Genomic DNA, 25,790 nt, shown 5'->3' with positions numbered 1-25,790 from the left:
TGGTGGAGATAGTTAGGAAATAATTTTAGTTTTATTAGTATTTTAAAATTGATAAAAATTATTTTAAAATTGTAGGATAAATTTAGAAAAGAGGATGGGAATGATATGGCTGCTAACATGGCTCAATGTGAGCGAAGCAACATTAAATTTGCATGAGAAAACTGCCGTTAGAAGGTGGGGAATGGGAAGGAACACGTGAGAAACAAAAGGGAAGGAAATTAAGGAGGTTGAAACTGTGATTTTCAAAGGGTTTTCAGTTTAGAAGGCTTGGGTTTAGGGTTTAAGTTAGAATTTAATTAATAAGTGATGGGCTGGTGGAATTAAATTTAAAAGAAGTGGGTTTTATGGTGGAGATAGTTTGGAAATAATTTTAGTTTTATTAGTATTTTAAAATTGATAAAAATTATTTTAAAATTGTAGGATAAATTTAGAAAAGAGGATGGGAATGATATGGCTGCTAACATGGCTCAATGTGAGCGAAGCAACATAAAATACTACGCTTTAGCTTTTAGTAACATATAGATATAGACTGGGGAAATAAAACCTTAGGAAGAATATTATTGAGGTTAAAATAATATATAGGAACATTACTTAATGTTAAATTAGGAACATATAGGCCTGGGTTCAGCAGGTAGAGTGTCACTATGGTCATGCTTAGGTGGAAGACGCCAACTCAGGTCGCCCCTCTACCATTTTTTTTTTTTTAATATTTGACTTAATCCAAAAATTTAAATGTATTGGGTTTAAGTCCAGTTTTGTTAAATTATAGTTTCTACCCAAACCCAATGCACAAATTAATTTGAAAGAGGGATTAGTAATAAAATTTACCTCCAATTAGTACTATAAAATCAATATTACTGCTCAACGAAGAATTGTAGGAGACTTAAATCAAAAAGTTGTGGAGTAATCTTATCACACCAAACAGTCCGTAGAACTCCAATGATTTAATTATGTGAAACCATATTCTAAAATTTGGATCTAAAAAAATAAGGAGTAATAGACATAAACATCAATCCCAAGTCTGTCTCACTTTCTCCAAAAAAAAAAGTCTTGTCTCACTCCTTCAGTCTTGCATTTTTTTTTTTGGCTAAACCTTCAGTCTTGCATTCAATGGCATATAAGCTTGAAATTGAATTCCACCACTCACCTTCTTTTTTTTTTGACTTTATTTGGCTGCTTGAACTTAATTATCTGGTCATAGTTGTGGTCGGCGATGTAGATTTTTTAGTTTTAATTATTGATTAAGACTTAAAGAAAGCAAAGTGTGTTGTCAGGTTCAGAATCTTCAATTACTAGCTACCTTTCCAGTTTTCATGGAGTGGAAATTTGACATGTAGAGTGAACCTTAATCAAGGTCTAATTAGTTGACAACAAAGTATTTCTTTATCATCTATTGGATGAATGTCAAATAAAAGCCAGTGATTATAAGTGGAGGAAAGCTGGAAATATGTTAAATATTCATGGCTGTATTTAACAAAACTGTTGGGTTCATCTCCCAAAAAACAAAAGAAAAGAGAAAAAAGATAAAGGGTATATTTTCGGTTCGATTATTTTGCTGAAACTAAATTTTTTTGGCTGAAAGTACTATAAATAAAGGTAAAAATTAGCTGAAATAGTACAGTAAGACTTATGAATAATACCAAAAAGTGCAGTGGGACCTATAAATAATGGCAAAAATAAACTAGATAGTAAAATAAACTGACTTTTTAATTTTTGCCAAACACACACTAATTGTATCTACCTTGTTATTTTTTAATTTAGAAGTAAACTATTTGTGTCCTTTCTTCCAAACACAATATTTTCATTCCTTTATAAACTTCCGAACGAAGTGTTAAAGTCTTAATGTTTATTTATTTATGTTCTCACAATAAACTTTTTTTTAATTTTTTGGTTGATCAATAATTTGTTGATGACCAACAGCAATGATACACTACAATTTTGCTAAAACTTTCGTAAGTGACTTAAGGTTCACTGGTAGTTGTCCATTACATATAATAATCAAATATGGTTATTGGTTGGCCAACTTTACCCGTTCATTATATTACATTACACTTGCATCACCATGACAGAAATACTCATGTGATCGGGCTTGTCTAATGCTTTCAGGGAACCAATGATGGTAAAATGTAATAGTGGCTTCTGATTAACCTGTACTAAAAATCACTCAGGACTTGATGAACTTGCATCGGTTTGGTAATGCTAATGCAGGTCCTAAAGTACAATATTTGACCATATCTCATTGCTTTCTCTTTGAAAGAGTGAATTCTATAGCAATGATAATTATCAAAACTATAAAAATCTGGAACCTGAAAATGAAAACTTCTTACATATGAGTAGCAAAAACAAGTAACATAATGCATACACAAAACTAGCAAGATTACAAACAGCACCGCTAATGGCCATCAAGCATATATATATATATATATATATATATGGTATGAGCAAGACGTCACGTTAAATACATACACTGTAAGAACACAATTGTGGTCAGCCTTGGAAGGCAGAATTGTCAATGTCCTTGCTGGGGTTAGCCACAGGTGAACATATCTGCTGAAAAGTTCATTTAAGGAAATGATTCAAAGCACTGCATGGCAAGCCACTACAATGAATTTCGGGGCTATAAAATTTTATGGCCTTATGACAAAATGCACCTAAAGACCCACAAGCTGCACTTCAAGTAATGGTTGTCTCCAGCAGCCAGAATTAAAGATTTAATTCTCGCTTTTATGATGATTCTAAGTACAATTAGTTAAGGTTTTGAAAACAATCATGGAGTGGGGCGAGGCATGGCTACAATGATGGTTGAAAGAAGGGAATAACTGGCATAGATTCCATTGGCATGCACCAAATACCTGCATATGAAGTTGTCTACAGATTCTACTAAAATTTGCAACTCTTCATACAATAATAAAATGAATATATAAAACAAAAAAAACAAAAAATGAAAACTATGATGAATAGATTTCTTTCAAACGGTTGAATGTACAAAAAAGTGCTTCAAGCCTTCAAGGAAACTTAAAGTTGTAAACCAAAGCACCTAATGAAAGGGTGCAGCTTTCCCCATGTCGTTCCCCTAGACACATGATAACTTCCTCTTGCTATAGTGCACTGAGCTTTTCCCAAGCTGATCACAAGCTCCACTCTGCAAAATGCTTTGATCCCCACCCAGTTATTTGGATTCCTCCTCTGCCTCATGTGTCTAGATGCGACTCAAGCTTGTTCTCCTGGAACTGGTCATTAGTATGTTTCTATTGTCATTCTCCACCTGCATTGCTTGATCACTGCCCAACTACCTTACCAGGTCATGCTTTTGTTTCAATCTAAACTAAGGTATAATAGCTACAAGATTTCATTCTTAGTGGGGATTTGATTGATCAGAGTCAGCTGGTGACCCTTTATTTTCCTCCTAGTTTTTTCTTAGTGTTTTAGAGTATGTGCAATGCAAGTATTCGTGTGGAATTGTTAAAGAATTGGTAATGCCTAGATGGTGAGGGTTAGAGTCTTCATGAGGGACCATGACCCATACATTATTTTCTTATTTGAGACTATGGTGGAAAAGGATAAGATTAATAAAATCGTTGACCTTAGGTTATGTGGATTGTCATTGTGTACCAGTGCGCTTTTTATGGAAAAAAGGAAGTTGTTTTAAAAGTAGTGGATGCATCTGCCTAGCAAGTAAGTGGTGTAATCTCTTAATCAGGTTGTAGGGATCGGTTGTTTGTACGCAGCTATGGGCTTCCTATTTTGCCAAGATTCAAGAAATAGAGATTCTGGAAGATCATTTCAAGCTCAGTGAATGCATTTAAGGCCCTTGAGTTTGCTGTGGGGATTTCAACTGTCTTGTAAGAGAAGAAAAAGTTTGGATGCAAGGCTGGCTGTTCCTCAAGAAGAGGTCTCAAAGAGTTCATGTAAGAATAAATTTGGGTTTTATTGGAATTAGGCATACTTGGTGTAATAAAAGGGAGAAATTTCCAGCATAAGATAGAGGCTATATAAGGCAGTGTGTTACCAGGGGGGATGAGGCTCTTGTCAACCACAAAATGACCACAACCCAATTATACTAAATTCTAATATAAAATTAGGGAGAAGATCAAGACCAGGCTACTTGGTTGAGAGATGAAAGGAGTGATGATGTAATTAGAAGTTTGTGGGATGTGAGTGTCAATGGATCAATATATTTTCAATTTATGAGAAAGTTGGACAAGTTAAGGGTAAATTCATAGGAAGTGGAACAAAGGTGCTTTGGGTGGTGTCAATCTGAAAAACAAGAATTGCTCCAGCTTCTAGAAGTCTACCAAGCTAATGGTTCTACTCCAGAGAATGCAGTTATGATTGAGAATCAACACAAAAATCTAGAGAACTTTGGCTTCAAGAAGGTGACAGAAATACAAAAAAATTTCATTTATTCACAATCATTCAAAGAAAGCCCAACAACATTGATACGATAAACTTGGATAACTAGTGGATAAATGATCCAAAGAGATTGAGGAATACTTCTTAGCCAATTTTAGAGAGCTATTTACCTCATCCAATCCTTCTTGGCTAGAGGATTTGAAGGTTTCTTTCAGCAGTGCAATGATGAGATTGAGAATGTTGAGCTGTCTACTTTCTATTGCAGATTAGGTGGTCGATAACATCAAGTCCATGCAAACCTTCAAGGCTCCAGGTCTAAATGGCTTCCCTGTCCTTTTTTGTCAGAATGGAAGATTAAGATTATCAACAAGGAGGGAATTAATTATGTGCAACAAAATAAAATAAATAAATATTCCATAGTGAAAGTTCAAAAACGTGTACAAAAACACTTTTGAACGTTTAGACCCCCAAAAACCAACTTAACCAACACAAGCAATATGTCAAACAACTAGTGTGCGGAAACTTAACATATGCTATAATATGGAATTGGTTAAACAACTATCTAAGCCATAACAAAATAAACCACAACAGATAATGTAAAGGCAGAGATAGAGAGGAAGGAAGATGCAAACACAGAGATAACACCAGATGTGTTATCGAAGAGGAAACCGAAGACCTCGGCGAAAAACCTCTCTGCCGCCCTCCAAGCGGTAATCAATCCACTAGAAAATACAGTTGGGATACAAGGACAGCAATAGACCCTCCAAGCCTAATCTACCCAATGCACCTAAGCCCTCCAAGCTTCTTGCTCCAACGAGGTTGCGCCGAACCTTTTTCTTTTCTAGCTTCCCGGATTCCGCTACTAGACCGTAGCATCAACCAATGAAGATTGGCTCCTTCCTAACTGCTTCCCAGAACTCCAAACGACTGTCTCACAGAGATGATGATGGTGAGAACCAGGTTTGGTATAATGCCTCTCAAGGATTTAACAATGGAGAGGAAGAGAGTGAGGGAATTTGATGAGACTCTAAGGTAGGGATTGTGTGTGAAACAATCTTATTTTTCTTTAGGGTTTCTCTCTCAAAATTCTCTCTGGAAGCTCTCTTTCAATCGTGGGTTAAAAGGTATTTATACTGGAGTGAAGAGGAATGTGAAACGTCAGGTTTTTCCAAAACAGGGGTGGCTCGCGGCTTGACCTCGCGGCTTGACCAAGTCGCGAGATCCAGTCGCGAGTTAACCGTATGGCCAGTTGTCCTGTTTTGTCCTGTAGTGCTCCAGCTAGCATGACTGTTCATCTTCCAGCATGCTTGGCATGTGTGCATCTTCTGGCGGGTTGAAGCCGCGAGTCCACCCGCGAGTCCCAGCCGCGACACTCTGTTTTCTTGCACACTCTTGAGCAATCTTCACTCTATCTCACTCACTACCCTTACAATAATCCCACCTAAATACAGGGTTACTAAATGCTAAATTACAAGCAAATTTGGCACGAAATAAAGCCAATTAGATGGTTGAATAAATTCAACCTTACAATCTCCCCCTTTGGCTATTCCGTGACAAAACCCTAAAACAGACTCTAGACTTAACATGTGAGTTGGGAACAGTTGAACAAAATTCACTCACACCTAACTCTTGAAGCTGTGAAGCACTTGAATCATATGAACATAAACTCCTGAAACACAACAATACACCATGATCATTGTAAGCAGAAAATTATAAATGCATATGAAACAGTCAATATGAGATCAAGCAAAGATGGAGTTAATAAACAAATCATGGCTTGATCAACCAAGTGAACACCACAAGGTAGTGATCACAGTGCTCATTCACACTTGGAATGAACACAAGGACATACAAGTTAACAAGCACAAGGCAAGACACTTGTATGCTCAACACTCAACCAATGCATAGCACACAAGGCATATGCATCTAGGAACAATCCTACAAGGGCACAAGAGTGACAGTACAAAAACCAAAATGCAGAACATTTAGATTAAGGTACTGATTTCAACATAGCATAAAGGCTGCACTTAAGCAAGGTACATACCATAAAGCCTACAAACTATGCATAAAACAATAACCCTAAAAGCTTACATAAGCATATGGGTACAAACACATTATATTGAATAAAAACTTAAACAATATAAACTAAAAGTGCATAAAGTTTCTCCCCTTCAAAGTGATGAGAAGCTGTGATGCACTTGGAACATATATACTTGTAACCTGAAACACTTGCGCAAAACACATTAGACCTTCAAGGTAAAGCAAGTAATAAAAGGATAAGTATAATGTAACAAGTAAATTGCGATCAAGTAAACATGATGTGAAACATGTGAGCAACTTGATCAAACACCAAAACAGTCATATAGAAATGACAACAATGATCACATAGCAAAGCAATTGATCATCCGAACATGCATTCAAAGAAGCACAATAGCATAAGGAAGTATGCATGTCTAAAACAAAAACATGATGCGAAGAGAATCACAAAACATAACTCAAAGCACCATAAAGCCTGTGCTTGTTCAAAACAAAGTTTTCTTATTATCTCAATGTCTTCTCCCCCTTGGTATATGCATCTCCCCTATGGAATATCTCTCCTCCTACAAATGTGCATGAGAAATAGAATTTCTCCCCCTAAGGATGTGCACAAGAGTCATATAGAAATGACAAAACACTCCGACATACTCATTAGAGTATACTCTCCCCCTTTTTGTCAGGAATAGACAAAGGGTCAAGGAGAAACAAGGGCAAGAGATGAAGGTACGAACAATGCCAATGATGCATGAGGGGAAAAATGAAAAAAAAAAATTTTGAAAACAACTTTGAAAATAACCCTCAATATGCAAAACACGCGATTTTCGCGACTGAGTTAAGTCGCCAGGGCAAGCCGCCAAAACGCTCAAAGACAAAATTTTGAAAAATTTTCTAAGTGTTTTTCGCGACTGGAGGGTCTACCCGCGAGGGAGTTGCGAGCTGAGCCGCCAAAATCTCTGAGTAACCCTCGCGACTGGACCTTCCACTCGCGAACAAGTTGCCAAAAATGACCCGCGAAGACGCGACTGAGTCTCGCGACTTGACTTACCCGCGACTGAGTCGCCAAAACAGGGCAAAACTGGGTTTCTTGAAAAATTTCAGATTTTTTAACAAAATACTTTCCAAAAACACCTAAAACACTCAAAAATCTTTTTGGCTTGAATTAACAAAGATTGAGCATGTGAAAACACATTTCATCAAGTACAATCACACAAATGAATATGACATTTATTGAATATAAACTTGTGTGTTGTGTGTGGATATCAACAATGAAATAGTCCTTAGTCTAATGTGAAGCTTCAATGATCAATTCAACCAAGGCATACACAATTAGCACTAGATCAAGTGATCCATCTCAATTATAGAAATATGTATATATGACCTCCCACAAAACTTGATAACATATCTTGGAGCTTTACATTTGACTCCATAACATTTGATCATTTTGATCTCTTGAGACAATCGCCTCTCATTGTGAGAGTGATATTTGATATTTCACTTTAATGAACAAGCCTTTGGCTTTTTAAATAAACATTCTCTTTAATATAAAGTCGCTTACCCTTTTTCCTAGTCGAATACTAGAATGTGCGACAGGCTTTTGCAGCTCAATATCTCTTTTCATTGGGAGATTTACATTTGCTGAGCTCTTCTTAGCAAAAACAAAAATAAAGAGTGGGAAGATATATAGACACAAGTCTATGCAAGTTTCAAGATCAACATAACCATTCACTAATCATTCATGACAAGTTTGAAGATCTATTTACAACAATCACATAGATTTCAAGATTACTTCCACAGTGATATGAGTGCAAAGAAACAAGCAATGCTCGAAAATGCACAAAGCCATTAGCACAAAGGTACAAGGCAAAACAAGTTTTGAGACAAAACTCAACAACGTCGATCAAGCTTTTTGATTTTCTACTTTTTATGTGGTTTTGGATTTTTACACACACAAACCAAAGACATAAAAGTAAGATCAAAACAAAAACAAAACAATGCATATAAAGATATGCATGATGCACAAATGCATGACAATGAAGCATCTAATGCATGAAGGGTCCTACAAAGATCGAAAGAATTAGATCAAGGACCAAAAGAGCAAAAGCTCAACCATAGGAACCCTTCCTCATCCAAACGGAACGATTGTTTGGAATGAGTGTCTCAAGAGAAGCGAGACGAGGGTTGAAAGAATGAGAACCGGAGATGCACATAGTCAAGGAGTTAAGAGCATTAAACATTTTCTTTAACAACATGCTATTTTCACTCAAATCCAGTTTATTCTTTTTAGCACAACTTCCAAAAAGCTCAAGTTTCTCTTTTCTTTTGATTCTCTTAAGAGCTTGAAACTTAGAGCAATGAGGTCTTAGATGACCAAAGGCACCACAATGGTGACAAATAATGTGTTTAGGTCCACTAGGCTTTTTGGGAATGGATCTAGCAACATGGTTTTGTTCCCTCTTCAACTTATGACATTGAGGTCTTATATGACCAATCACACCACAATGGTGGCAAGTTGGAACAAACTTAGATCCATCCAAAGCCTTAGGTTGAGACCTAAACGAAGGCTTTGACTTAACAACCTTTCTCTCCACCTTTTGATTTCTTTTATGTGGAGGAATGTACACCGATTTGACTTTTAAGGTAGAACACACACTAGGCACAAAATCGGGTACCACAACATGATTGCAACAAACATTATCATCCTTTTTAACAATAGGTTCAGCAATCAAACACTTGGCATGCATCTTAAGAGATTCATTTTCACATTTAAGATCATCAACAAGTTTGTTAGACAAAACAAGTTTAGCATCCAAGTCCATATTCAAACATTCAAACTCTTTCAGCTTTTCAAGAGAAATTTCAGCAAGTTTTTTATATTTCTCAACCAATTTGTTGGATTCATTGAGCTTAGCAATCAAATCATCATTTTCACAAAATAACTTGCTCAAATTCTTTTGAAACTTCTTAGCATTTTTCTTGAAGAGTTTGTCAACAACACCCAAAGATTCAAATAACATGTCATCACACTTATGAGGATTAACACTCATAGAGGCATTTTCACAAACACGTGGCATGTTACATTCATCACCAACCAAACCATGCAAACAGTCATACAAAGCACAATCCATGGCAAAAAAAACACAAGGGGTCAAGGATCACACTTAGGTATTTAAACCACAACAAGTGTACCCGCTCTGATACCAATTGAAAGTTCAAAAACGTGTACAAAAACACTTTTGAACGTTTAGACCCCCAAAAACCAACTTAACCAACACAAGCAATATGTCAAACAACTAGTGTGCGGAAACTTAACATATGCTATAATATGGAATTGGTTAAACAACTATCTAAGCCATAACAAAATAAACCACAGCAGATAATGTAAAGGCAGAGATAGAGAGGAAGGAAGATGCAAACACAGAGATAACACCAGATGTGTTATCGAAGAGGAAACCGAAGACCTCGGCGAAAAACCTCTCCGCCGCCCTCCAAGCGGTAATCAATCCACTAGAAAATACAGTTGGGATACAAGGACAGCAATAGACCCTCCAAGCCTAATCTACCCAATGCACCTAAGCCCTCCAAGCTTCTTGCTCCAACGAGGTTGCGCCGAACCTTTTTTCTTTTCTAGCTTCTCGGATTCCGCTACTAGACCGTAGCATCAACCAATGAAGATTGGCTCCTTCCTAACTGCTTCCCAGAACTCCAAACGACTGTCTCACAGAGATGATGATGGTGAGAACCAGATTTGGTATAATGCCTCTCAAGGATTTAACAATGGAGAGGAAGAGAGTGAGGGAATTTGATGAGACTCTAAGGTAGGGATTGTGTGTGAAACAATCTTGTTTTTCTTTAGGGTTTCTCTCTCAAAATTCTCTCTGGAAGCTCTCTTTCAATCGTGGGTTAAAAGGGTATTTATACTGGAGTGAAGAGGAATGTGAAACGTCAAGTTTTTCCAAAACAGGGGTGGCTCGCGGCTTGACCTCGCGGCTTGACCAAGTCGCGAGATCCAGTCGCGAGTTAACCGTATGGCCAGTTGTCCTATTTTGTCCTGTAGTGCTCCAGCTAGCATGACTGTTCATCTTCCAGCATGCTTGGCACGTGTGCATCTTCTGGCGGGTTGAAGCCGCGAGTCCACCCGCGAGTCCCAGCCGCGACACTCTGTTTTCTTGCACACTCTTGAGCAATCTTCACTCTATCTCACTCACTACCCTTACAATAATCCCACCTAAATACAGGGTTACTAAATGCTGAATTACAAGCAAATTTGGCACGGAATAAAACCAATTAGATGGTTGAATAAATTCAACCTTACACATAGTGGTAGAGAGTGCTTACTAAGTTAAACCATACTTCTGTTACGCTTATTCCAAAAGATGCAGGACCTAAATCTTTTAGCCATTTCAAGCCATAAGGTCTCCACAACATCGCTTACAAAACTATTTCTAACTTTCTGGCCATTTCAATAGTTTGTTGCAATGTGCTTGTCCAAATCTAAACCACAACAAAGCCAAAAAGAAATTAGCACTTAGTTAAGTATAAATAGTCAAAAATTAATAGACATATTTCATTTTTTAAGTAATAGTTTAATACATTTACTCATTCAAGGCCAAGACTATATGGTCCAGCTATTGTCACCTATTTTAGACATTGAAGCCAAAAGTGTACAAATAAAGCTTCCCCAAGGCCTCAACAGTCATATTACTGCGTGGTTAATATCTTGGAACAGTAATTACCAATTTGTTTCTTAAAGCAAGAAAACTAATTCCAAAATGTTAACCAAATCACACTTACATTCCTAAATTTATCAGCTGTTAGGAGTTAGAGACGAAAGTAGATTATTTGGAGGTCTATTGAGCAAAGGGAAGGAAAAGTGGGTAAGATCCTCTATGGTTCTATAAACAAAGAATCAACATACAAGTATTGCTTCAGAGTGAAAACCAAAATTTGTAAACATTACAATTGTGCATATGGTTGAAGCTTACAGAAGCAGCCCTTTCTGACTTGAGTCGCTTTTCAATGAAGTTGGTAAGTTTTTTTTGCATAAATTTCTCTGGCATCACTACACAAAGAAGTTACAGTATAGACGGGTAAGTCACATTTGAGATATAAAACTAACTGTTTTTGAAGAACCAAGTTCACAACAAAATTATATTACATAACTTAGACAACCGAGTGGATCAAAATCAAATAAACACACCTCAGCATAAAATAAAATGAAACCTAGATTTAGATGGACAGTGGTAGCAGTTATGATGACAGAAGAAGATAAGGTACACATGAATGGAAGTATATATAATTTAAATTGAATTTATGTGGCGTTTGGTATGGGAGAATTCACAAAACAAGTAACATAACCATTGGCAATGTCAAGCCACTGTAATAATTCTATACTCAATATTCAGCTGAAACATTGAATATGAAGCATGTCATACGACTTTCTGGGTTCTGAGCAAGCAGCTGACCAATATGACCTTCAGTTTTTTATGCTTTTATGAGTAGCATTTGCCAAATAAGAATCAACCCTAAGACAATCATTATTTTTTCTTGATAAATAAAATTTTATGCAATTAACAGTTTTTACAAGCCCATTGATTTTTTTTTTAAACTATGGATTGATGTGTTTTTATTAGGTGCGATTATTGTCACTAACAGTTAATACACACACATATGTATATATTCGTCACCATGAAAACATCCAAACCCAACCAATTAATTGCACCAATGAATTTCACTCTACTTTTTATCATCTCTCCATTCATTAACCAAATTTATGTTCTTGAGAAGTTCTCAGTATCAAAGACAGGCTAGATTTCAGACCTCCGGAAATTGTACTGTGCAAAAAAGGATTTTTGATAGCCAAAGACAGATTTCAGCAAATTCATGTACAATCTCAAAATTGCTATGAGATGGGTTTCTGTGTCCAAGTAGTTCCTAGTGGGAGAGCTAGCATTAAATCCAATCAAGTAAAGTTAAAAAAAAAAAAAAAAAAGATACCAAACTTAATCCTTGTAATAAAAAAAAAAAACCTGAAAAAATTTAAGGTTGTCCAAGATGGAAGAGACGATTCCAAAGCTTTCATTTTCAAAATATGAAGTGTGGAAATTTACTCATGGACTTGCAAATTTTTAGAGAACATTAATTAAAGCTAATAATAAAAAGATTATCAAACCATTAATACAAAGATATACCTCAATGCAGTGTGTGTCACCCCCAATCCTGCCTCTCCCCATGCAATTGCCGAGTAAGTAGAATTCCAAAATATGAATATTTAATCAAAGATAGTAACTAACAGGAAAGGAAAAAAAATGATCTTACATCTTACAAAATAAAATAAAATAAATATTCCGTAGTGGTAGAAAGTGGCTGGCGGTGGCGGGGGTTTGAGGGCAAACTTGTCATTTGGTTTGTGTTGGTAAGTTGAATTGCGTGGCTTTTTTTTGGCTGACCAGGGAGGGCAGGTATGAGAAATAAATGTAAAAAGATAGGGGTAAAATAGGGAACAAAGAAATCCCAACTAGCCGTTATTTTTGAATTATACAAATACAAACCCCTCCTCTGTTTTGGTCTCTCCCAATCAGAGTCGGAGACTGAGACGGAGAGACCGACTCTGCTTTTATTCTCCCACTCAGAGAAGGATATATTACAATGTTTTAATTAATATAAATACACTCATTGCTCAACAAAAAAAAAAAAAAAAAAAAAATACACTCATATTTCCATACCCAAGAACAAACCCTCTCTCTCTCTCTGTTTCTGGTTTTATCTCTGAAACTCACAGAGAAAACCCAATTTGTAGCCCACAATTGCTTTCCTTTTCTGAGTGTAGAAACAGAAATTAAGATTCTTGGAGGCTAATTCAACTTCAGAATTGAATTTGGAGTCTCTTTCTCGTCTCTGTTTTTTGCTTGTTGTTCTATCTCTCTGTAACTCACAGAGAATTGATCATCAAAACCATGGTGACTCCCGGTTCACTTTGTGAGTGTGAGTCATTTAATGAACTCAAAAGAGAGTGCACCAGAGATGAACAACTGGACTTGGACTTGCTCACTCTTAGGGTTTTGGAGGACTTGATTCTATTCCACCCTAAAAAACCCACTCTGCCACTGACTTCAGAAGAGAAGAAACTTCAATGTCGTTTCAAACCCACCTGGGGCTCCTTCCAAAGAAAAAGATCTAATCTTGGTTCTTCCAAGCCTCGTACCCATTACCAATTGCCAAATTTGAACGTCAAAAGGAAGAGATTTTCTCAATCCACTTGCATTGCAGATCCGGAATGGAAAGCTTCACTACCACCAGAGGGTTTTGCTTGTGCTTCCCCCAAGATCATCACACGCCTCAAAATAATCCCACCCAAGAAACCCCATTTGGGAATCTCTGCTGCTTCATCCATTGCTGTTCCCAACCACTCTGAATCTCCCAAACCCACGCCACCCAGAGTAGTTGATGGCTTCAACTGTCAAGGTTTGAAGCTTGTTACCCAGAAGCGAAGAAAAGCCACCAAGGAAGACCAAATTGAAGAAAAGCCACCAAAGAAGCCCAAATTGAACCCAACCCTTCCACTCTCAAACCCATCACCAAAACTGCCTCAAACTTTCCAGAATATCATTGACAAAATGGGTGGAACCCAACTGGTTTTGGTCATACAGAAGCCTCTCACTAAGACTGACCTAAACCGACATAACGCTCGGTTGTCCATGCCTTTAAGCCGAATCAATGGCAGTTTCTTGAGGGAGGCAGAAAAAGAATATCTGGATCAACAACAAGCAATGGAAGTCCCATTCATGGAGGCCTCTGGTAAGGTAAAACAAATTGTTTTGAGGCAATGGGACATGCCCAAGGAGTCAGGGAAGAAAAGCTCATGTTATGTGCTGATAAAATCTTGGAATGAGGTGGTGGAAAAAAATGATCTTGGCAGAAAGCTTAACCAAGTGATCCAAATTTGGTCTTTTAGACTTGGTAATGAAGATCAACTCTGCCTGGCTTTTGTTGTGGTCAACACAGGGGAGAACGATGAAGGAGCAAGTAGCAGCAGGCAAGGAAGAGATATGGATTGACACTAATTTTGGCCTTTTCAATTGACCAATTTTCTTGTAATTAGTTATTTTGTTTAGAGTTTATTAGAGAGAAACCATGTCAATATGTTATGACTCATGACGTATTGTTTATTAGTATTTTTTTTTTTTTTTTTTAAATTTTAGATAGGGATCTATTGTCAATTAATGTAAAGAGTCTGTTCATTGAAATTTTTGATTAATGAAGTTCCTAGAAATTTTGATTTATGAAAATTTTGTCAATTGTAATGTACTTAGTTTGTCTTTGGTGTAAAAAAAAGGCTTGACGACTTGCAAAATGCTCTTACAAAGCATATGGAACAGTATGTCCCTTTTGTGGAACTCTTAAGAAGCAGGGGATCTTTATGATCTTGAAGCATGCTTAACATTGTGTACTGGTTGCAGAATTCAGAGAGACTTAGTGGACCCTGAAAAGCTTCAGGTGATCTTGACTGATGAAACTCTTAGTGAGGCTTGTGACCTAAAGAGGGCTCTTGAAATGGTAGCACTGCTGGAAGCCCAACTGACGGAGATGAATCCTAATCTTGATTCTATCTGAGAGAATGACTTTCTCTGTTATTCTTTAAAAATGTTTATCAACTTGAGTTGAATTCTTCAGGGCCCTCTGCTAAATTTTTCATACTATGATTAATAGATATCGGACAAAGGTATCATTATATAATGAACGAGTTGAGGAACTAAATAGGCTCTTGTTGTGGTCAACACAGGAGAGAAAAAATGTAGTGGTAGTGGCAATGAGGGAGCAAGTAGCAGTAGCCAGTGAAGAGAATGGGTACACAGTATTGTCAGTAGCAGAGTCGGAGATGCAGAAAATAGAGATATGGAATCAGCATGACACTAATTTTGGCCTTTTTATTTGACAATTTTTCTTTTAATTAGATATTGTGTTTAGAGTTTATTCAAGATCATGTCAATATGTTATAACTCATGACCTATTGTTTATTATTATTTTTTTAATTTTTGGATAGGGATCAATCGTCAATTAATGTAAAAGAATGATCCTTGAAATTTGGATTAATGAAGTTCCTAGAAATTTTGATTTATGAAAATTTTGTCAATTGTAATGTACTTAGTTTGTCTTTGGTGTAATATTTGAGTGGATTCATGTTACAAAATAATTTTTTTCATTCCCATTTTGGAACATGCACATTATGTGTTTGACAAAATATCTCTCTTGCACCATGAATTTGTGATATTATAGCACCGGATGTTCCATTTTTAACAAAGCCATAGCCTTCGAATTGCCAGATTCCACTTGAATAGCCAAGCCCCTACAAAAGGAAACAGCTGCTTAATCCTTTTGCATTTTGTGAGCATTAATAAACACATGAATTCATACATACATATTACCTTTATTTGAGTTTTAGTCCGTGGTTTGGTATGACTATTGGGATTATATGGCTTGTCATCGGAATAGACCCATAATCAGTAAACCCCATTAACAAAACTGTACCGTTGCTCGAGTTGTATGTCATATAGTTTCTGTTGCTCAAAATTTGACTCTGCTAATGTGACAAGGGTGAAACCTTCAGTAGGATCAGCACCACATAAATTGAACATCTCTAGTGAGCCGACCAGAACTAATAAGACAAGCAGACCTACGAAAATCATTCATTTTTCTCACTCTCTTTAGTATGGTTGGAGCTTTAGAAGTTGCAGGCATCCATATATTATAAAAAGAACACTCCAATGCCACGGAAATACACTCCCACGTATAGATTAAAAAGAAACATTCCCACAACCCACCCCCCCCCCCCCCAAAAAAAAAACTCCACATCCCATGTTTAGATTTAAGAAATAAAAGAGAAAAGTAAAAATAAAACCCAATCCCTAGTTTAACTCGAACACCCCAAACTTAAAGCATTCTTACCCATATTCCTTAATCAAAATCAAATTTAACCCATCAGTCCGACCAAAATATAAGTATATAATCAAATCCATTAAATCTACATTGACACAAACACAGAAAATTGTTTTAGAACACAGAAAATTGTTTTAGCTGCAACAATATTGCCTTATTTTGCACATACTACACGAACTAATCTAAGTCGCATCACAACACTCAAGAGGCAGTAGGCAGTAACAAAATGTAAGAAGTGAATAAAAACATCAAGCAATCAAGCAAAAAGAATAGAGCAGAAAACAAACTGAGATTTAGAGATACCTGAACTGAAGTATCCAGCTTCTGTTAGTATTTATAAACTATGAGGAAAGGAGTAAGGAAGATAGAGAGGCTGCCGTTAGAAGGTGGGGAAGGGGAAGGAACATATTTTGCGTAAGAAGTCTGCGGTTAGAAAGTGGGGAAGGGGAAGTCACACAGTTTGCATGAGAAAACTACCGTTAGAAGGTGGGGAATGGGAAGGAACACGTGAGAAACAAAAGGGAAGGAAATTAAGGAGGTTGAAACCATGATTTTCAAAGGGTTTTTAGTTTAGAAGGCTTGGGTTTAGGCTTTAAGTTAGAATTTAATTAATAAGTGATGGGCTGGTGGAATTAAATTTAAAAGAAGTGGGTTTTATGGTGGAGATAGTTAGGAAATAATTTTAGTTTTATTAGTATTTTAAAATTGATAAAAATTATTTTAAAATTGTAGGATAAATTTAGAAAAGAGGATGGGAATGATATGGCTGCTAACATGGCTCAATGTGAGTGAAGCAACATTAAATTTGCATGAGAAAACTGCCGTTAGAAGGTGGGGAATGGGAAGGAACACGTGAGAAACAAAAGGGAAGGAAATTAAGGAGGTTGAAACTGTGATTTTCAAAGGGTTTTCAGTTTAGAAGGCTTGGGTTTAGGCTTTAAGTTAGAATTTAATTAATAAGTGATGGGCTGGTGGAATTAAATTTAAAAGAAGTGGGTTTTATGGTGGAGATAGTTTGGAAATAATTTTAGTTTTATTAGTATTTTAAAATTGATAAAAATTATTTTAAAATTGTAGGATAAATTTAGAAAAGAGGATGGGAATGATATGGCTGCTAACATGGCTCAATGTGAGCGAAGCAACATAAAATACTACGCTTTAGCTTTTAGTAACATATAGATATAGATTGGGGAAATAAAACCTTAGGAAGAATATTATTGAGGTTAAAATAATATATAGGAACATTACTTAATGTTAAATTAGGAACATATAGGCCTGGGTTCAGCAGGTAGAGTGTCACTATGGTCATGCTTAGGTGGAAGACGCCAACTCAGGTCGCCCCTCTACCATTTTTTTTTTTTTAATATTTGACTTAATCCAAAAATTTAAATGTATTGGGTTTAAGTCCAGTTTTGTTAAATTATAGTTTCTACCCAAACCCAATGCACAAATTAATTTGAAAGAGGGATTAGTAAAAAAATTTACCTCCAATTAGTACTATAAAATCAATATTACTGCTCAACGAAGAATTGTAGGAGACTTAAATCAAAAAGTTGTGGAGTAATCTTATCACACCAAACAGTCCGTAGAACTCCAATGATTTAATTATGTGAAACCATATTCTAAAATTTGGATCTAAAAAAATAAGGAGTAATAGACATAAACATCAATCCCAAGTCTGTCTCACTTTCTCCAAAAAAAAAAGTCTTGTCTCACTCCTTCAGTCTTGCATTTTTTTTTTTTTTTTTGGCTAAACCTTCAGTCTTGCATTCAATGGCATATAAGCTTGAAATTGAATTCCACCACTCACCTTCTTTTTTTTTTGACTTTATTTGGCTGCTTGAACTTAATTATCTGGTCATAGTTGTGGTCGGCGATGTAGATTTTTTAGTTTTAATTATTGATTAAGACTTAAAGAAAGCAAAGTGTGTTGTCAGGTTCAGAATCTTCAATTACTAGCTACCTTTCCAGTTTTCATGGAGTGGAAATTTGACATGTAGAGTGAACCTTAATCAAGGTCTAATTAGTTGACAACAAAGTATTTCTTTATCATCTATTGGATGAATGTCAAATAAAAGCCAGTGATTATAAGTGGAGGAAAGCTGGAAATATGTTAAATATTCATGGCTGTATTTAACAAAACTGTTGGGTTCATCTTCCAAAAAACAAAAGAAAAGAGAAAAAAGATAAAGGGTATATTTTCGGGTCCGATTATTTTGTTGAAACTAAATTTTTTTTGCTGAAAGTACTATAAATAAAGGTAAAAATTAGCTGAAATAGTACAGTAAGACTTATGAATAATACCAAAAAGTGCAGTGAGACCTATAAATAATGGCAAAAATAAGCTAGATAGTAAAATAAACTGACTTTTTAATTTTTGCCAAACACACACTAATTGTATCTACCTTGTTATTTTTTAATTTAGAAGTAAACTATTTGTGTCCTTTCTTCCAAACACAATATTTTCATTCCTTTATAAACTTCCGAACGAAGTGTTAAAGTCTTAATGTTTATTTATTTATGTTCTCACAATAAACTTTTTTTTAATTTTTTGGTTGATCAATAATTTGTTGATGACCAACAGCAATGATACACTACAATTTTGCTAAAACTTTCGTAAGTGACTTAAGGTTCACTGGTAGTTGTCCATTACATATAATAATCAAATATGGTTATTGGTTGGCCAACTTTACCCGTTCATTATATTACATTACACTTGCATCACCATGACAGAAATACTCATGTGATCGGGCTTGTCTAATGCTTTCAGGGAACCAATGATGGTAAAATGTAATAGTGGCTTCTGATTAACCTGTACTAAAAATCACTCAGGACTTGATGAACTTGCATCGGTTTGGTAATGCTAATGCAGGTCCTAAAGTACAATATTTGACCATATCTCATTGCTTTCTCTTTGAAAGAGTGAATTCTATAGCAATGATAATTATCAAAACTATAAAAATCTGGAACCTGAAAATGAAAACTTCTTACATATGAGTAGCAAAAACAAGTAACATAATGCATACACAAAACTAGCAAGATTACAAACAGCACCGCTAATGGCCATCAAGCATATATATATATATATATATATATATGGTATGAGCAAGACGTCACGTTAAATACATACACTGTAAGAACACAATTGTGGTCAGCCTTGGAAGGCAGAATTGTCAATGTCCTTGCTGGGGTTAGCCACAGGTGAACATATCTGCTGAAAAGTTCATTTAAGGAAATGATTCAAAGCACTGCATGGCAAGCCACTACAATGAATTTCGGGGCTATAAAATTTTATGGCCTTATGACAAAATGCACCTAAAGACCCACAAGCTGCACTTCAAGTAATGGTTGTCTCCAGCAGCCAGAATTAAAGATTTAATTCTCGCTTTTATGATGATTCTAAGTACAATTAGTTAAGGTTTTGAAAACAATCATGGAGTGGGGCGAGGCATGGCTACAATGATGGTTGAAAGAAGGGAATAACTGGCATAGATTCCATTGGCATGCACCAAATACCTGCATATGAAGTTGTCTACAGATTCTACTAAAATTTGCAACTCTTCATACAATAATAAAATGAATATATAAAACAAAAAAAACAAAAAATGAAAACTATAATGAATAGATTTCTTTCAAACGGTTGAATGTACAAAAAAGTGCTTCAAGCCTTCAAGGAAACTTAAAGTTGTAAACCAAAGCACCTAATGAAAGGGTGCAGCTTTCCCCATGTCGTTCCCCTAGACACATGATAACTTCCTCTTGCTATAGTGCACTGAGCTTTTCCCAAGCTGATCACAAGCTCCACTCTGCAAAATGCTTTGATCCCCACCCAGTTATTTGGATTCCTCCTCTGCCTCATGTGTCTAGATGCGACTCAAGCTTGTTCTCCTGGAACTGGTCATTAGTATGTTTCTATTGTCATTCTCCACCTGCATTGCTTGATCACTGCCCAACTACCTTACCAGGTCATGCTTTTGTTTCAATCTAAACTAAGGTATAATAGCTACAAGATTTCATTCTTAGTGGGGATTTGATTGATCAGAGTCAGCTGGTGACCCTTTATTTTCCTCCTAGTTTTTTCTTAGTGTTTTAGAGTATGTGCAATGCAAGTATTTGTGTGGAATTGTTAAAGAATTGGTAATGCCTAGATGGTGAGGGTTAGAGTCTTCATGAGGGACCATGACCCATACATTATTTTCTTATTTGAGACTATGGTGGAAAAGGATAAGATTAATAAAATCGATGACCTTAGGTTATGTGGATTGTCATTGTGTACCAGTGCGCTTTTTATGGAAAAAAGGAAGTTGTTTTAAAAGTAGTGGATGCATCTGCCTAGCAAGTAAGTGGTGTAATCTCTTAATCAGGTTGTAGGGATCGGTTGTTTGTACGCAGCTATGGGCTTCCTATTTTGCCAAGATTCAAGAAATAGAGATTCTGGAAGATCATTTCAAGCTCAGTGAATGCATTTAAGGCCCTTGAGTTTGCTGTGGGGATTTCAACTGTCTTGTAAGAGAAGAAAAAGTTTGGATGCAAGGCTGGCTCTTCCTCAAGAAGAGGTCTCAAAGAGTTCATGTAAGAATAAATTTGGGTTTTATTGGAATTAGGCATACTTGGTGTAATAAAAGGGAGAAATTTCCAGCATAAGATAGAGGCTATATAAGGCAGTGTGTTACCAGGGGGGATGAGGCTCTTGTCAACCACAAAATGACCACAACCCAATTATACTAAATCCTAATATAAAATTAGGGAGAAGATCAAGACCAGGCTACTTGGTTGAGAGATGAAAGGAGTGATGATGTAATTAGAAGTTTGTGGGATGTGAGTGTCAATGGATCAATATATTTTCAATTTATGAGAAAGTTGGACAAGTTAAGGGTAAATTCATAGGAAGTGGAACAAAGGTGCTTTGGGTGGTGTCAATCTGAAAAACAAGAATTGCTCCAGCTTCTAGAAGTCTACCAAGCTAATGGTTCTACTCCAGAGAATGCAGTTATGATTGAGAATCAACACAAAAATCTAGAGAACTTTGGCTTCAAGAAGGTGACAGAAATACAAAAAAATTTCATTTATTCACAATCATTCAAAGAAAGCCCAACAACATTGATACGATAAACTTGGATAACTAGTGGATAAATGATCCAAAGAGATTGAGGAATACTTCTTAGCCAATTTTAGAGAGCTATTTACCTCATCCAATCCTTCTTGGCTAGAGGATTTGAAGGTTTCTTTCAGCAGTGCAATGATGAGATTGAGAATGTTGAGCTGTCTACTTTCTATTGCAGATTAGGTGGTCGATAACATCAAGTCCATGCAAACCTTCAAGGCTCCAAGTCTAAATGGCTTCCCTGTCCTTTTTTGTCAGAATGGAAGATTAAGATTATCAACAAGGAGGGAATTAATTATGTGCAACAAAATAAAATAAATAAATATTCCATAGTGGTAGAGAGTGCTTACTAAGTTAAATCATACTTCTGTTACGCTTATTCCAAAAGATGCAGGACCTAAATCTTTTAGCCATTTCAAGCCATAAGTCTCCACAACATCGCTTACAAAACTATTTCTAACTTTCTGGCCATTTCAATAGTTTGTTGCAATGTGCTTGTCCAAATCTAAACCACAACAAAGCCAAAAAGAAATTAGCACTTAGTTAAGTATAAATAGTCAAAAATTAATAGACATATTTCATTTTTTAAGTAATAGTTTAATACATTTACTCATTCAAGGCCAAGACTATATGGTCCAGCTATTGTCACCTATTTTAGACATTGAAGCCAAAAGTGTACAAATAAAGCTTCCCCAAGGCCTCAACAGTTATATTACTGCGTGGTTAATATCTTGGAACAGTAATTACCAATTTGTTTCTTAAAGCAAGAAAACTAATTCCAAAATGTTAACCAAATCACACTTACATTCCTAAATTTATCAGCTGTTAGGAGTTAGAGACGAAAGTAGATTATTTGGAGGTCTATTGAGCAAAGGGAAGGAAAAGTGGGTAAGATCCTCTATGGTTCTATAAACAAAGAATCAACATACAAGTATTGCTTCAGAGTGAAAACCAAAATTTGTAAACATTACAATTGTGCATATGGTTGAAGCTTACAGAAGCAGCCCTTTCTGACTTGAGTCGCTTTTCAATGAAGTTGGTAAGTTTTTTTTGCATAAATTTCTCTGGCATCACTACACAAAGAAGTTACAGTATAGACGGGTAAGTCACATTTGAGATATAAAACTAACTGTTTTTGAAGAACCAAGTTCACAACAAAATTATATTACATAACTTAGACAACCGAGTGGATCAAAATCAAATAAACACACCTCAGCATAAAATAAAATGAAACCTAGATTTAGATGGACAGTGGTAGCAGTTATGATGACAGAAGAAGATAAGGTACACATGAATGGAAGTATATATAATTTAAATTGAATTTATGTGGCGTTTGGTATGGGAGAATTCACAAAACAAGTAACATAACCATTGGCAATGTCAAGCCACCGTAATAATTCTATACTCAATATTCAGCTGAAACATTGAATATGAAGCATGTCATACGACTTTCTGGGTTCTGAGCAAGCAGCTGACCAATATGACCTTCAGTTTTTTATGCTTTTATGAGTAGCATTTGCCAAATAAGAATCAACCCTAAGACAATCATTATTTTTTCTTGATAAATAAAATTTTATGCAATTAACAGTTTTTACAAGCCCATTGATTTTTTTTTTTAAACTATGGATTGATGTGTTTTTATTAGGTGCGATTATTGTCACTAACAGTTAATACACACACATGTGTATATATTCGTCACCATGAAAACATCCAAACCCAACCAATTAATTGCACCAATGAATTTCACTCTACTTTTTATCATCTCTCCATTCATTAACCAAATTTATGTTCTTGAGAAGTTCTCAGTATCAAAGACAGGCTAGATTTCAGACCTCCGGAAATTGTACTGTGCAAAAAAGGATTTTTGATAGCCAAAGACAGATTTCAGCAAATTCATGTACAATCTCAAAATTGCTATGAGATGGGTTTCTGTGTCCAAGTAGTTCCTAGTGGGAGAGCTAGCATTAAATCCAATCAAGTAAAAAAAAAGATACCAAACTTAATCCTTGTAATCAATTTTTCCATGAAGAAAATTTTCTGCAGAAACTGCTGGTCCCACTATAGCAATATCATCAATCTCCGGTTTTCTTGCATGTTCAAGTAGTTCTGACCTGTTTTTCTAGCATTTATGAAAACTTTTTGAAAAAAATAAAAAAACAAAAAACAATATTTGTAGTACAGCTACTAAGAATTTCACATCAGTGTGAAGTGTGAACGGATGAAAATTAAAGAAACCTGAAAAAATTTAAGGTTGTCCAAGATGGAAGACACGATTCCGAAAGCTTTCATTTTCAAAATATGAAGTGTGGAAATTTACTCATGGACTTGCAAATTTTTAGAGAACATTAATTAAAGCTAATAATAAAAAGATTATCAAACCACTAATACAAAGATATACCTCAATGCAGTGTGTCACCCCCAATCCTTACTCTCCAGTCTCCCCATGCCATTGCCGAGTAAGTAAAATTGCAAGGAAAACACATTCCAAAATATGAATATTTAATCAAAGATAGTAACTTACAGGAAAGGAAAAAAAAAATGATCTTACATCTTACAAAATAAAATAAAATAAATAAATATTCCGTAGTGGTAGAAAGTTGCTGGCGGTGGCGGGGGTTTGAGGGCAAAATTGTCATTTGATTTGTGTTGGTAGGGTTAATTGCGTGGCCTTTTTTTGCTGACCAGGGAGGGCACTGGGCAGGTATGAGAAATAAATGTAAAAAGATAGGGGTAAAATAGGGAACAAAGAAATCCCAACTAGCCGTTATTTTTGAATCATACAAATACAACCCCTCCTCTGTTTTGGTCTCTCCGACTCCGAGTCGGAGACTGAGACGGAGAGACCGACTCTGCTTTTATTCTCCCACTCAGAGAAGGATATATTACAATGTTTTTAATTAATATAAATACACTCATTGCTCAACAAAAAAAAAAAAAAAAAACACTCATATTTCCATACCCAAGAACAAACCCTCTCTCTCTCTCTCTGTTTCTGGTTTTATCTCTGAAACTCACAGAGAAAACCCAATTTGTAGCCCACAATTGCTTTCCTTTTCTGAGTGTAGAAACAGAAATTAAGATTCTTGGAGGCCAATTCAACTTCAGAATTGAATTTGGAGTCTCTTTCTCGTCTCTGTTTTTTGCTTGTTGTTCTATCTCTCTGTAACTCACAGAGAATTGATCATCAAAACCATGGTGACTCCCGGTTCACTTTGTGAGTGTGAGTCATTTAATGAACTCAAAAGAGAGTGCACCAGAGATGAACAACTGGACTTGGACTTGCTCACTCTTAGGGTTTTGGAGGACTTGATTCTATTCCACCCTAAAAAACCCACTCTGCCACTGACTTCAGAAGAGAAGAAACTTCAATGTCGTTTCAAACCCACCTGGAGCTCCTTCCAAAGAAAAAGATCTAATCTTGGTTCTTCCAAGCCTCGTACCCATTACCAATTGCCAAATTTGAACGTCAAAAGGAAGAGATTTTCTCAATCCACTGGCATTGCAGATCCGGAATGGAAAGCTTCACTACCACCAGAGGGTTTTGCTTGTGCTTCCCCCAAGATCATCACACGCCTCAAAATAATCCCACCCAAGAAACCCCATTTGGGAATCTCTGCTGCTTCATCCATTGCTGTTCCCAACCACTCTGAATCTCCCAAACCCACGCCACCCAGAGTAGTTGATGGCTTCAACTGTCAAGGTTTGAAGCTTGTTACCCAGAAGCGAAGAAAAGCCACCAAGGAAGACCAAATTGAAGAAAAGCCACCAAAGAAGCCCAAATTGAACCCAACCCTTTCACTCTCAAACCCATCACCAAAACTGCCTCAAACTTTCCAGAATATCATTGACAAAATGGGTGGAACCCAACTGGTTTTGGTCATACAGAAGCCTCTCACTAAGACTGACCTAAACCGACATAACGCTCGGTTGTCCATGCCTTTAAGCCGAATCAATGGCAGTTTCTTGAGGGAGGCAGAAAGAGAATATCTGGATCAACAACAAGCAATGGAAGTCCCATTCATGGAGGCCTCTGGTAAGGTAAAACAAATTGTTTTGAGGCAATGGGACATGCCCAAGGATTCAGGGAAGAAAAGCTCATGCTATGTGCTGATAAAATCTTGGAATGAGGTGGTGGAAAAAAATGATCTTGGCAGAAAGCTTAACCAAGTGATCCAAATTTGGTCTTTTAGAGTTGGTAATGAAGATCAACTCTGCCTGGCTTTTGTTGTGGTCAACACAGGGGAGAACGATGAAGGAGCAAGTAGCAGCAGGCAAGGAAGAGATATGGATTGACACTAATTTTGGCCTTTTCAATTGACCAATTTTCTTGTAATTAGTTATTTTGTTTAGAGTTTATTAGAGA

At 36.2% G+C, this 25,790-nt stretch overlaps 2 long non-coding RNA genes across 3 annotated transcripts; both read right to left on the bottom strand.

Moving 5' to 3' along the window:
- Positions 1-2,981: 2,981 nt before the first annotated feature.
- LOC126706711 (uncharacterized) lies at positions 2,982-23,995 on the bottom strand. Of its 2 annotated transcripts, none has more exons than XR_007648692.1 (4): positions 23,826-23,994; positions 22,424-22,500; positions 21,778-21,932; positions 2,982-4,686 (listed from the first exon to the last, which is right to left on the bottom strand). It is a non-coding gene; the product is annotated as an uncharacterized LOC126706711 (long non-coding RNA). The 2 variants fall into 2 exon arrangements; XR_007648693.1 differs by lacking the exon at positions 2,982-4,686 and adding an exon at positions 19,921-21,673 and having other exon boundaries at positions 23,826-23,995.
- LOC126706714 (uncharacterized) lies at positions 10,804-12,777 on the bottom strand. The gene is made up of 3 exons (XR_007648695.1): positions 12,579-12,777; positions 11,373-11,449; positions 10,804-10,881 (listed from the first exon to the last, which is right to left on the bottom strand). It is a non-coding gene; the product is annotated as an uncharacterized LOC126706714 (long non-coding RNA).
- Positions 23,996-25,790: the final 1,795 nt, after the last annotated feature.

The sequence above is a fragment of the Quercus robur genome, chromosome 11 (genome assembly GCF_932294415.1).
Source record: "Quercus robur chromosome 11, dhQueRobu3.1, whole genome shotgun sequence".
Lineage (NCBI taxonomy): Eukaryota > Viridiplantae > Streptophyta > Magnoliopsida > Fagales > Fagaceae > Quercus > Quercus robur.
The sequence above is the reverse complement of the archived record's forward strand: the minus strand, read 5'-3'. Positions and strand labels throughout refer to the sequence as shown.